The sequence below is a fragment of the Pituophis catenifer genome, unplaced genomic scaffold (genome assembly GCF_029215685.1).
Source record: "Pituophis catenifer annectens isolate HBS135680 unplaced genomic scaffold, rPitCat1.0.hap2 SCAF_1, whole genome shotgun sequence".
Lineage (NCBI taxonomy): Eukaryota > Metazoa > Chordata > Lepidosauria > Squamata > Colubridae > Pituophis > Pituophis catenifer.
The window spans coordinates 296,625,508-296,636,904 of record NW_027256881.1 but is presented as its reverse complement, the minus strand read 5'-3'; the positions used below and the strand labels follow the sequence as shown (position 1 = coordinate 296,636,904).

The 11,397-nt window shown below is 46.2% G+C and overlaps 1 protein-coding gene and 2 non-coding genes across 3 annotated transcripts in view; 2 read left to right on the top strand and 1 right to left on the bottom strand.

Moving 5' to 3' along the window:
* The first annotated feature begins 1,266 nt into the window (after positions 1-1,266).
* On the top strand, positions 1,267-1,430 carry LOC139309195 (U1 spliceosomal RNA). The gene has a single exon (XR_011599843.1). It is a non-coding gene; the product is annotated as a U1 spliceosomal RNA (small nuclear RNA).
* Positions 1,431-1,968: 538 nt separating this feature from the next.
* LOC139309152 (U1 spliceosomal RNA) lies at positions 1,969-2,132 on the bottom strand. Its single transcript, XR_011599810.1, has one exon. It is a non-coding gene; the product is annotated as a U1 spliceosomal RNA (small nuclear RNA).
* Positions 2,133-7,023: 4,891 nt separating this feature from the next.
* Positions 7,024-11,397, top strand: part of SEC23A (SEC23 homolog A, COPII coat complex component) — a 35,144-nt gene continuing 30,770 nt past the window's right edge. The window contains exon 1 of the mRNA XM_070940591.1: positions 7,024-7,118. The gene's annotated coding sequence lies outside the window, so the exon portion shown is untranslated. The remainder of the gene's footprint in view (positions 7,119-11,397) is intronic.

Genomic DNA, 11,397 nt, shown 5'->3' with positions numbered 1-11,397 from the left:
GATCCTCAACTAAGGACTGTGAAAAAGTACAGTTGGATCAAGCCATATGTGCATTTAGTGCGGCCCTGACACACTGGGCATCTGAATGCATTTAAGAAACTGACAAATCTGAACCGGTTTGTATGCTTGTTGTATCCCAGCAAGGAGGTTTATAGCATGGTGTCTCAAGGAAGGTAATGAACAGCCATCACTATTAATAGCCATTGATGAACTGATTCTTTTTTTTTTATTGAAAAAGTTTTTCAAATACAAATTTTTCCCCCTTTCTCCCCACCCCGCTCCCTTCCCCCCTCCCCTCCCCCCATGGCTTCTACAAGATGAAATCCAAATTAATATCACATTATATAATACTTTACCACCCTTCTACACCACCCCCTATGTGCTAAACATTTCTTTCTAACATTATTATTATGTCCCCCATATACTATACGTTTCAAAACAACATTCGGCTATGAAACTATATAAGATGAACTGATTCTTCACAACCCAGTCTTCGTTTCAAGATTGTCCTGATTATTTGCCATTAGCATCTCTGGGCTACAGATTTCATAGTTTAACTATATGGTGTATTTATATATACTTAAGATATATAAATATTTCCTTCTGTGAGTCCTGAGTCTGTCTGCATGTAGCTTGGATACATGATCTCCATCCAGCGTTAACGCCGTGTAGGAGAAAAGCTGCTCGTAGCGCATCTCTCCTCACTCTTCCCAGCCGAAGAGCCCAACTCGTGGCGGTCCTTCTTTGGAAGGGAGCTGGGAACCACCCCCGCCCCCTACGCCCCCAGACCACGACAGGCATCCGCCGAAAAGATGCTGTTTCGGAGTTGCGGAAGCAAAGAATTTAGTCATGCCAAGCAGGCGGGTAAGCGCTGAGCTGCAAGCGGCCGACACACAAGATGCCTTTTCCATTCCCTCGGGGATTGCACAGCGTCGGATCGGAGCACAAGAGAGAAGTCATCAGCGGCCTTCTTCCTCCTCCTCCTCCAGCGTCCAAGTCGCTCTTCAGAAGAACGAGCGAGAGCCAATCGCCAAGCAGGAGAGGTTTCCCGGCACATGCAAATAAGCATTCCCGCAGAGCATTGTGGGAAGAGCGCGAACCGGAGCTCGCCTCCGTTGGCGACACGGCGGAGCCTCCGGGAACCTGATCCGCTCAGGAGAAAGGGTTTGCAAGGATGAGGGTAAAAGTCCGGCGGAGCATTGCGGGCCACCGTGACCTGAAGTGAGTGGAGCGATGGTGGGAGCGCGTCCCGGCGCGAAGCAAAGCATACTTACCTGGCAGGGGAGATACCTTGATCATGAAGGAGGTTTTCCCAGGGTGAGGCTCATCCATTGCACTCCGGGTGTGCTGACCCCTGCGATTTCCCCAAATGCGGGAAACTCGACTGCATAATTTGTGGTAGTGGGGGACTGCGTTCGCGCTATCCCCTGATTTATTTGGTTCAAAAAGCAGAGGAATATTTTTTCGTTCTTAGTAATTTTGCCAAATGTTTCTTTCCGCAAAATTTGAAGACGGCCCGAAATATTTGCAATTCTGATTCGTAAGGCTTTTAAATATGGTGTTTTTCATATACAAAAAAAGCCTTAGTTTAAAAAGCTCTTCATCAGATGTTATAAAATGACTCATCCGTTCAAGTCATGTCCGACTATTGGCGATTCTTGGGACGAGGTCTCCACATACTCCGGTTTTATACTGTTTTTAAGAGTTTCAGGTGCTTTCATAATATCCCACTCATGGTGTTCTTTGTCACCCAAAGAACACGAGATCCTTCCAACCTGCCAGATCCTTTTCCATCGCTCTTTCTCCAAGCAAACAAAGGGGGGACAGCAGACACGGATGGAAAAGAAGCAAAAAGCAGACTGATAGAAAACTTAAGACCCCTTACGCGAGTAATGATTAAATTAGAACAGCATTGAAGCTGCTTCTACAATCGAAAATATTTTATTCTGTTTTTTGAACCAAATAAATCAGGGGATAGCGCGAACGCAGTCCCCCACTACCACAAATTATGCAGTCGAGTTTCCCGCATTTGGGGAAATCGCAGGGGTCAGCACACCCGGAGTGCAATGGATGAGCCTCACCTTCGGAAAACCTCCTTCATGATCAAGGTATCTCCCCTGCCAGGTAAGTATGCTTTGCTTCGCGCCGGGACGCGCTCCCACCATCGCTCCACTCACTTCAGGTCACGGTGGCCCGCAATGCTCCGCCGGACTTTTACCCTCATCCTTGCAAACCCTTTCTCCTGAGCGGATCAGGTTCCCGGAGGCTCCGCCGTGTCGCCAACGGAGGCGAGCTCCGGTTCGCGCTCTTCCCACAATGCTCTGCGGGAATGCTTATTTGCATGTGCCGGGAAACCTCTCCTGCTTGGCGATTGGCTCTCGCTCGTCCTTCTGAAGAGCGACTTGGACGCTGGAGGAGGAGGAGGAAGAAGGCCGCTGATGACTTCTCTCTTGTGCTCCGATCCGACGCTGTGCAATCCCCGAGGGAATGGAAAAGGCATCTTGTGTGTCGGCCGCTTGCAGCTCAGCGCTTACCCGCCTGCTTGGCATGACTAAATTCTTTGCTTCCGCAACTCCGAAACAGCATCTTTTCGGCGGATGCCTGTCGTGGTCTGGGGGCGTAGGGGGCGGGGGTGGTTCCCAGCTCCCTTCCAAAGAAGGACCGCCACGAGTTGGGCTCTTCGGCTGGGAAGAGTGAAGAGAGATGCGCTACGAGCAGCTTTTCTCCTACACGGCGTTAACGCTGGATGGAGATCATGTATCCAAGCTACATGCAGACAGATTGGTAACTCGCAGAAGGAAATATTCTGTTACTATGTCCTCTTAACCTGGAGATTTTGGAGAGTTAATTTTTTAACTCTCCAAAATGCCTATAGTGGCATCCCAAGGAGAGGAGTTGAAACAGTTTATGTCTAGAATGTAGACATGGTATTTTCTCAGCTTTCCTTCTAATCCGCACAATATACAGGTCTTCAATGGAAACAATTGCTTACAATTGTTTTTTTCTGCAGACTTAACTATCTATCTGTTGGAGTCTGTACCTGTCCTGTTTGGTTGCTGTATCAAACCAGACAGTTATAGAAGTACAAATGACAGACTCAACAATTTGTCTGTAGAACAGCATCAATGGCTCCTGGGGCAGTCTGAACTTTCTGAATGGATGCAGGAAGAACATTCTTTGTTGTGCCATTTTAATGATGGTTCTAATGTTAGGTGTCCATTTCAAGTCCTGGGAAATTATGCTGTAGAATCCAGAAACTTGAAGGTCCCTATTGTTGATACTGTGTTCTCTAATATTGTAAGAGGCGGTAGAATAGGAGGCTCCTCCTAAAATACAATCTCATTTCTACAGTTTGAAGCATGTTCAGCTCCAGATTGTTCCAGCTGTACCACAGGGCCAGTTGTTCAACCTCCTGTCTATGTGCAGGCTTGTCACTGTCTTGAATGAGACCAATGACTGTTGTATCATCTGCAAACTCCAGTACCTTAACAGAGGGATCCTTAGGGATGCAGTTATTGGTATATAGAGAAAACAGCAAAGGAGAAAGCATACACCCTGTGTTAATTGCCCAGGTATTAGATCTAATTTTCCCTAGCTTCACCTGTTGGTTCCTATCTGTCAAAAAGCTATGTAATAATTCACCTACAAGTATGGACAGGCACAGCTAGCTGAATCAGTTTACAGTGAAGAATTTCTGGAATGATAATATTGAATGCCAAGCTGAAATCTACAAAAAAGACCCATGTATAGATCCCCAGGGATTCAAAATATTGTAAGATGTTGGGCACTGCTACTGTATGTCGAAAATGCACATGCATTGAAAATAAGAGTTTGGAACTCCTGTGCAATTATTTGAAAGTACATTTATTAACCAGAATGGCATTTAATTTTCAGTAAACATATTTAAGGTATTATATTCTGCCTGTTATTTTTTTTTTCATTTTTTAAGAAGAATAATTGCAGGGGAGACTAATACAGAGAGTTAAATTGGTGCAATGTTTAAGCATCAAGCTAGAAACCCAGAGACCCTGAGTTCTAGCCCTGCCTTAAGGTACAAAAATAGCTGGCTAATCTTGGGCTAATCATTTTCTCTCAGTCCTAGAAAGGAGGCAGTGGCAAAGCATTTTTGAAAAACCTTCCCAAGAAAATAGCACACAGTCTAGGAGAATTGGACAGAAGGAAAAAATAATAATTTTCAACTGCCAGTTATACATCTCTTTGTGTGCATATATAATATATAATTATATATACATAATATATAATTCAGTGGTTTTCCACCCATTGTGCACTCATGCTAGTTAAGGATAAAATAAATAATAAAAATCTTACTAAAATTACTGGTTAAATTACAATTGAAATTAAATATGAACTGATTATGAAAAACTTTTGTTGTGCAACCTGTGTTTCTTTGAATAATGTTGAACTATGATTTCAGATTGACAATAGAAATTCTACATTTTGGGACCCCCTCGTTGGGGCAGCTGTGAATTGCTTTGGCATATGACTTTACATCAGTAAATGCCATAAATTTCAGAACAAGTAAGTACTGTCAGTATTTGTTTCCCATTGATGATAATCAGAAACGTTGGCTGTGCTGCCTAAACAAGTCTGGGTTATGACAATCCAGTTTTCTGGATTTGCAATGCATGATATACTGGACCATAAATTTACCCCATTGGTGGGATTGCACAACGCTCCATGCTAAAATGTGGTTGGCTAGTTTGTAGTTTGGTGCATCTTGTGAAGATAGCCATGGTTTGAGGACATACCAATTTAGCTTTTTGCATGTTGGCATTCCTCAAAGTATGAATTCCATCACTATCAGCCAACGAAGAAAGTTGCATGACAATGATTCAAATTGTAGGGCCTTTTCCAGGTGCTGAGGTAATGCTCTCCTTTGGTTCTTGAGTTTCAGAAAACCTTGAGGTTTCTGAAGATTCCGTATTTACAGTCCCATTGCTGATCCAGCTCCTGCCTCTCTTGCCTCGGTAGTCGACCTATTTCCTTCCAAATAATAAGTGACCAGTTTAAGAGACTGAATACTTTCTGGCTGCTCTGCATGTTGTTGCAATACTGGAGGAAATACTATTTGAATGCAGTGGTGGAATTCAAATTTTTTTACTACCAGTTCTGTGGGCGTGGCTTGGTGAGCGTGGCAGGGGAAAGATATGTAAAATCTCCATTCCCTCCCCACTACAGGGGAAGGTTACTGCAAAATCCCCATTTCCTCCCGATCAGCTGGGACTCTGGAGACAGAATAGATGGGGGCGGGGCCAATCAGAGGTGGTATTTACCAGTTCTCCTAACTACTCAAAATTTCTGCTACCAGTTCTCCAGAATTGATCAGAACCTGCTGAATACCACCACTGTTTGAATGTAATGTACAACTAAAGGATGTGTTAAGGCCAACTCTCTCAGAGGCAGGGGTATAAAGCAAAGACAACAGAGCATGCAGGAACAAATATCAGGGGATGATGGCACTGGGTGTTTGTGCCAGTGGGAAAGGCCTCATTGAAGAAAACATCTACAGGTAATATTTGACTTACAACCATTTATTTGGCAACCGTTCAAAGCTACAATGCCATTGAAAAAAAAGTGACTTGCAACCAGTTCTTTCACACCCATTGCAGCATCTCCCAATGATCACAATTATGGGATCAAAATTTGAGTGCTTGGCAAACTAGTTTGGATTTACAATGGTTGCTGCTTCCCAGGGTCATGTGATCACCCCTTGTGGATTTTTCAGCAGGCTTTCAACAAGCAAAGTCAATGAGGGAAGCCAGATTTAGTGAAGGATTGCATGATTCATTTAACAATTGTGGCAAAAAAGGTAGAATTGGGCGCAGCTCACTTAACCGCCTTGCTTAGCAATACAAATTCTGGTCCCAGTTGTGATCTTAAGTTGAGGACTTCCTGCAGAACATAGAGTTACAGAAGGCAGCGATATACCATAAGCAGCATTGAGTCTGACAATTCCTCAACACAAGGATACTGAATGTGGATCCATCTGATTATCACAGCAGCTTTCTAGACTCCCTCAGTGTTTTTCAAACTTGGTGACTTAAGGTATGTGGTTTCACACATGCTGGCTGGAATTCTGGGAGTTGAAGTCCACACATCCTAAAGTCACCAAGTTTGAAAAAGAGTACTCTAAATTAGTGGTGAAATCCAATTTTTTTTACTACCAAGGTTCTGTGGGCGTGGCTTGGTGGGCGTGACAGGGGAAGGATACTGCAAAATCTCCATTCCCACCCCACTTTAGTAGAAGGATACTGCAAAATTCCCATTCCCTCCCCACTCCTAGGGGAAGGATATTGCAAAATTTCCATTTCCATCCCACTCTGCGGCCAGCCAGAGGTAGCATTTGCAAAATTTCCGCTACCGGTTCTCCAGAACCTGTCAGAACCTGCTGGATTTCACCCCTGCTCTAAATGCAATTTTACACTGTCTTAATTCTGTGGACAGAATTTCAACAGTTTTATATCAGAAGTGAGGAACGAGGGACCCTTTGACTTGTGGACTTCAATTCCCAGAATTCCTGAGCCAGCCCGGCTCAGCATGGCTGGCTCAGGAATTCTGGGAATTGAAGTCCACGGGTCATAAAGAGGCCATAGTTCACCGCTCCTGGTTTATATGAACGCCCAGCTAGGACATGCAGTGAAGGAAAAGACTGCTGGTGTTGAAGTCCCCTCAGTGACGGGGCGTTTAAAGCGAGGCGAGGAAGAAGGCTTCCCGGCGTCTCATAAGACTGCGAGGACCTGGCGCTGAAGGAGGTGGAGCTCCCGAACGACGCAACAAGCGAAAACATCCTCCCCTTTCAGTTTACGCAATAGCCTCGCTTGGATCTTCGCAATCAGCCACGCCCCTTCGTCGCCTTCCCTCTGCTCTTTTTTTTTCTCCCGCCGCTCAGGGCGGGGCTAATCGGCTCCAGACCCGCCCGTCGCTCGCGGCCCCGCCCCTCTCGCGCGCTCTGTGCCCTTTGACGTGGCACCGGTTTCTTTCCCCCCCCCCCCGCCCCTTCCTCAGCCATGATTGTTGCGTCGGCGGCGCTCAGTTTGCTGGGTTCAGTGTGCGCGAGAGCGAAGTGAGAGAGGCGGTTGGAGGCTCGCGGAGCCGAGGTGAGTCGCGTGAACGGAAGGACGGATGGAGGCGGCACCGAAGAGGCTCGGTCCCTCGTCGTCTGGGCCGGGGAAGCTGGGGGGGGGCACCCACCGGTCCGGTATAGGGAGCGGGAAAGGAGAAGGGGTCTCTTTCGATTTCTTCCGAGCCCGTCGACTCCCCTTACCGGAGGAGATGCCGTTCGCGCTCCTTTGCCCAGTATCCTAAGATGTCCTCGCGGGCTTAAAGCTGGAGGGGCTTCCCTTCCTTTGAAATCGTTTAGCCTGGTGTTGGTGGAGGTTTCGCCTTCAGTATCTTCTGTCCTGCCCGCCTTTATCCGTTCTTCTCCCTTCCTCTTCTTCCAATCACTCCCCCCCACCCCAACGTAGCTTTAAACCCCAAACTGGGTTTCCGACATTCGGCGAGAGGGTTTCCCAACTTGGGAAGGAAGGCATTGTGGGTGTGAATTGGGCAGATCAGTGAGTGTTCTGCTTCCCTGTTGAAGTGGGCGTGTTTGAACATTAGAGCATCATGGAACTATCAGGTGGAGCTGGACTCTCTCTTTTTTTTCTCTCTCTCTCTCTGTGTCTTTGACCATCCCATCTTCTCTGGAAGGGGGTCTAAAGTCTGATCCTCCTAGTTGCATTGAGTTGTATCTCTGCAATCTAACCTCTGACATCATCCCAAAGTGAGATCGTGTACAGGTAGTCCTCAACATACAACCACAATGGAGCCCAACATTTATGTTGCTAAGTGAGAAATTTGTTAAGTGAGTTTTGCCCCATTTTACGACTTTGCTTGCCGCTTTTGTTAAGTGAATCACTGCAGTTCTTAAATAAGTAACACGGTTGTGAAGTGAATCTGGTTTCCCCATTGACATTGCTTGTCAGAAGGTTGCAAAAGGACTCTGGGACACTGCAACTGTCATAAATGTGAGTCAGTTATCAAGCATCCAAATGTAAATCACGTGACTATGGAGATGCTGCAACAGTCATAAGTGTGAAAAATGGTCATAAGTAACTTTTTTTAGTGCTGTAACTTTGAACTGCTGTAAATTGAGGACTATGTATATTAAGCCTATTTCTAAAGCAAAAAAGGGAGAGAGAGATCAGTGTCCTTTTTTAAAATGGAAGTAGGCTGTGGAAAAAGTGTCAGTAAAAAAGGGAGTAGAATAATGTAAAGAGGTTCTTAAAATCAAAACATTAAGCGGGAAAGAGAGAAGAAAGGACTAGATTAGGTTTTTTGGGGGGGGAGAAGCTTAGTAGATTTTTGTAAACTTGAATATTTACTTTTTATAAATTCAAGTGTGTCTGCTTACTCTGCTGCTAGTGGCAAATATTGCCAGTTGTACAAAATAATACATGTATGATATGTTCCTCAAAAGCAATGTAGTTCTGAATCAGACAGTAGCAAATATGGCTTGAGCTTTTGTAAGCCAAGATGTTAGATGAATGAAGGGGAACTTCATAGGATTTGAAGGGGCCTTGGAGATTTTATAGTCCAACCTTCTGCCAAGATAGGAGTCATCGTACCATCTTGGATAAATGGTTATCCTAGCCTTCCTTGAAAACCTTCAGTGATGGAGCACCAACAACTCTGGCAGGCAGATTGTTCTATTGATTATAGTTCTCACTGTCAAGAAATTCCTCCTTATTTCCAGGTTGCTTCTTATCTTTACTTCAGGTGCTATGGAGAATAAATTGACATCTCTTCCCTTCGTCATCAAGTATTGTTATCATGTCTGCCTTCTGTCTAAATATACCTAGTTTTTTCAGCCATTCTAAAGAAGCCATAGAAAGATTTAGCTTCCAAGACTCTTATCATCTTTGTTTCCTTTTCTCTTTCTAGGGCCTCAGTATCTTTTTTGTGTGAGGTGTCAGAACTGAACACAATATTCCAAATGTGGCCTTACCAGTGCAGTGTAGAGCAGTGGTCCCCAACCTTTTTATCGCCGCGGTCCGCTGAGCGCGCGCAGGGGTGGGGCCACGGCCCAGGAGCCTTTGCGCAGGCCCATTGCGCACGGCCCAGGAGCCTTTGCGCAGGCCCATTGCGCACGGCCCAGGAGCCTTTGCGCAGGCCCATTGCGCACGGCCCAGGAGCCTTTGCGCAGGCCCATTGCGCACGGCCCAGGAGCCTTTGCGCAGGCCCATTGCGCACGGCCCAGGAGCCTTTGCGCAGGCCCATTGCGCACGGCCCAGGAGCCTTTGTGCAGGCCCATTGCGCACGGCCCAGGAGCCTTTGCGCTGCAGCGTTCCTGTCCCCCGGCCGCTGCGCGGCCCGGTGCCAGGTACTCCACGGCCCGGCACCGGTCCGCGGACCGGGGGTTGGGGACCACTGGTGTAGAGCATATCCCTTGATCTTGATACTATCCTTCAGTTGATACAGCCCAGCCCAGCCCAGCCCAGCCCAGGACTGTGTTGGCTGTTTTGACAGCTGCAGCACACTGCTAACTCATACTTCAGCGGTGGTCCACCAGGACATCTAGATCCCCCTTATAGGTACTACTGTTGAGCCAAGTACTGCCTATCCTGTATCTGTGCTAGAGCTAATTTTTCCTGCCTAAGTGCAGGATATTACTTTTCTTGCTATTGAACTTCATCTTGTTGGATAGGCCACAATGCTCAAACCTGTCAAAATTCAAAATCTGAATCATGACTCTATCTTCTGAAGTGTTAGCAGTTCCCACCAGCTTTGTGATGGGAACAAATTTGATAAGTGCCCCTTCAATCCCCTCATCTAGGTCATTTATGAAGATGTTGAAGAGCAATTGTCCCAAGATAAAACCTTGAAGAAGCTCATTGCATACTTCCCTCCATATAGATGTAGTTCCATTAAGGATCACAAGTTGAATGTTTTTGATAGAGATACTGTCTGTCTTACATTGTTCTATTTTATTGAGAAATAGGCTGTGGTCTATTTTACAAAATGCCTTACTGAAATCTACCGTGTTTCCCCGAAAATAGAACATGTCCTGAAAATAAGGCCAAGCCTGATTTTTGGGGTGGGCCTAAATATATGCCCCTCCCTGAAAATAAGTCCCTCCTCTCTCACGCACACACAGGTCGCTCACCCCCCCAGCCCTCCCAAGGCAGACACATCCCTGTGAACTCCTGCACCCCCCGCCCCCCCTCGCTTTTGGCTGCATGCAAGGAAAGCAGCAGAAGTCTTTCTTTCTCTCCCCCAAACTCTGCCTCTGTGGCTTCCAAACCCCAGCCAGGACAGCAGCCACTCGGGGAGTGTGCTTCCCACTCTATTGTGATGGCTGGAGCTGGACCTTGCAGGGAGAGCTGGCCCAGGCTGTGGCTTCCATGCGGGTGCTGGTGGTGGGCGTCGGCGGCATTGGCTACAAGCTCAAGGACCTGGTGCTCTCCGGCTTCGCCCACATCGACGTGGTGAGGCCTAGGAGGCGCGCAAGCAGGGAGGTGGGGACAGGCACTCACGTGGGTTGGTGCCTTTGGGCCGCTCGCGTTCTACACACGCACACACACACACCATGGGAGGGGAGGGGCTTGATGGTGGCATGCGAAGGGAGCCTCTCTGCCAGATTCCCGGCTGTGAGTGTGCAGGCAGTCCAGGGCCTCCTGCACCCCTGAAATAATAAGACCCCCCCGATAATAATGCCAAGCCCTTATTTTGGGATTCAAAAGAAAATAAGACCCTGTCTTATTTTCGGGGAAACACGATAAGTACGCTGTATCCATAGCATTTCCTTGGTTCATTAATTTAGTCACTTTATCAAAGAAGGCAGTAATAACCAATTTCTTAAATATTTTGACCTACATTTCTCTTTTGTTTCCCAGGTTGCTGTTTTTGATAGGTTGGACTATTTTTTTTTACTTTTGCAAAAAGACAGATGCAAAAAAGGAATCAAGCAGTTCTGCCTTCTCCCTACTGTCACCTTTTTGTTATTTTCTCCTAGTGAATCAACCATTTCCTTGACTTTCCTGTAGCTCCTTACATATTGAATTTTCTTGTTATTTTTGGTATTTGTTGCAAGTGTTAGCTCATTCGTGAACCTTAGCTGTCCTGACTCCGTCCTTGTAAAATTGTGCTATTTTCTGGTAATACGCTCAGGTTACAAGACCCTCTGTCTATTCTTTATACTTGTCCTCTTTGTCCCTCAGCTTGTCATACAGTTCTTTGTGCAACCATGCTGGTCTCGTCAAATGTCTCTTGTTTTACTTTCTGTGTGATATTGTTTTTGTTTGGGCCTTTATTATCTCATTTTTCAGAGTTTTCTATGCATCCTGATTTTTTTCTCCAGCTAGAATTTCCATCCATGGAATCCTCCTTATTCTT